This window comes from Arachis stenosperma, chromosome 6 (genome assembly GCF_014773155.1).
Source record: "Arachis stenosperma cultivar V10309 chromosome 6, arast.V10309.gnm1.PFL2, whole genome shotgun sequence".
NCBI classification, from domain to species: domain Eukaryota; kingdom Viridiplantae; phylum Streptophyta; class Magnoliopsida; order Fabales; family Fabaceae; genus Arachis; species Arachis stenosperma.
In genome coordinates, this window is record NC_080382.1 from 73,089,537 (window position 1) to 73,091,718 (window position 2,182).

Below are 2,182 nucleotides of genomic sequence, written 5' to 3' on the forward strand. Positions count from 1 at the left end.
AAGATCCTGGGAAGTTTTCAATACCTTGTACCATAGGCACCATGACCTTCAAGAAGGCTCTGTGTGACTTAGGGTCAAGTGTAAACCTCATGCCTCTCTCTGTAATGGAGAAGCTAGGGATCTTTGAGGTGCAAACTGCAAGAATCTCATTAGAGATGGCAGACAACTCAAGAAAACAAGCTCATGGACTTGTAGAGGATGTTTTGGTTAAAATTGAAAACCATTACATCCCTGCTGATTTCATAGTCCTAGAGACTGGGAAGTGCATGGATGAATCCATCATCCTTGGCAGACCCTTCCTAGCCACAGCAAGGGCTGTGATTGATGTTGATAGAGGAGAGTTAATCATTCAAGTGAATGAAGAATCCTTTGGGTTTAAGGCTCAAGGATATCCCTCTGTCACCATGGAGAGGAAGCTTGAAGAGCTTCTCTCAAATCAGAGTCAAACAGAGCCCCCACAGTCAAACTCTAAGTTTGGTGTTGGGAGGCCACAACCAAACTCTAAGTTTGGTGTTGAACCCCCACATTCAAACTCTAAGTTTGGTGTTGGGAGGTTCCAACATTGCTCTGATCTTTTGTGAGGCTCCATGAGAGTCCTCTGTCAAGCTAATGACATTAAAGAAGCGCTTGTTGGGAGGCAACCCAATGTTTTATAATTAACTATTTCCTTTTGTTATTTTATCTTTTTTGTAGGTTGATGATCATAAGAAGTCACAAAATCAATGAAAAAAGCAAAAACAGAATGAAAAACAGGAAGAAAAACAGCACACCCTGGAGGACGCACCTACTGGCGTTTAAACGCCAGTAAGGTTAGTTGTTGGGCGTTTAACGCCCAGTCTGGCACCATTCTGGGCGTTTAACGCCAGAAAGGGGCACCAGACTGGCGTTAAACGCCAGAAAAGGGCAAGAAGCTGGCGTTAAACGCCAGAAATGGGCACCAGCCCGGCGTTTAACGCCAGAAATGGCACAAAACGTGATTTTGCTAGCCATTTGGTGCAGGGATGACTTTTCCTTGACACCTCAGGATCTGTGGACCCCACAGGATCCCCACCTACCCTACCACTCTCTCTCTCTTCTTCACCAATCACCTCAACACCTCTTCCCCAAAAACCCCTCACCTATCAAATCCCCTCTTTCTCTTCACCACTCACATCCATCCTTCATAAAACCCCACCTACCCTTCCATTCAAATTCAAACCACTTTCCCACCCAAACCCACCCTCAAATGGCCGAACAACCCTCTCCCCCTCTCCTATATAAACCCTCCTTCACTCCTTCACTTTCACACACCTTAAACACCATCTCACTCCCCTTTGGCCGAATACAAAGCCATTCCCTTTCTCCTCATTTCTTCTTCTTCTACTCTCTTCTTTCTTCTTTTGCTCGAGGACGAGCAAACATTTTAAGTTTGGTGTGGTAAAAGCATTGCTTTTTGTTTTTCCATAACCATTTATGGCATCCAAGGCCGGAGAAACCTCTAGAAAGAGGAAAGGGAAGGCAAAAGCTTCCACCTCTGAGTCATGGGAGATGGAGAGATTCATCTCAAGGGTGCATCAAGACCACTTCTATGAAGTTGTGGCATTGAAGAAGGTGATCCCCGAGGTCCCCTTTTCACTCAAAAAGGGTGAATATCCGGAGATCCGACATGAGATCCGAAGAAGAGGTTGGGAAGTTCTTACCAACCCCATTCAACAAGTCGGAATCTTGATGGTTCAAGAGTTCTATACCAATGCATGGATCACCAAGAACCATGATCAAAGTGTGAACCCGGATCCAAAGAATTATCTTACTATTGTTCGGGGGAAATACTTGGATTTTAGTCCGGAAAGTGTAAGGTTGGCATTCAATTTACCCATGATGCAAGGAGATGAACACCCTTACACTAGAAGGGTCAACTTTGATCAAAGGTTGGACCAAGTCCTCATAGTCATATGTGAAGAGGGCGCACAATGGAAGAGAGACTCAAGAGGCAAGCCGGTTCAATTGAGAAGGCATGACCTCAAACCCATGGCTAGAGGATGGTTGGAGTTCATTCAACGCTCAATCATTCCCACTAGCAACCGGTCCAAAGTTACTCTAGATCGGGCCATCATGATTCATAGCATCATGATTGGAGAAGAAGTGGAAGTTCATGAGGTTATAGCCCAAGAACTCTATAAGGTGGCGGATAAGTCCTCTACCT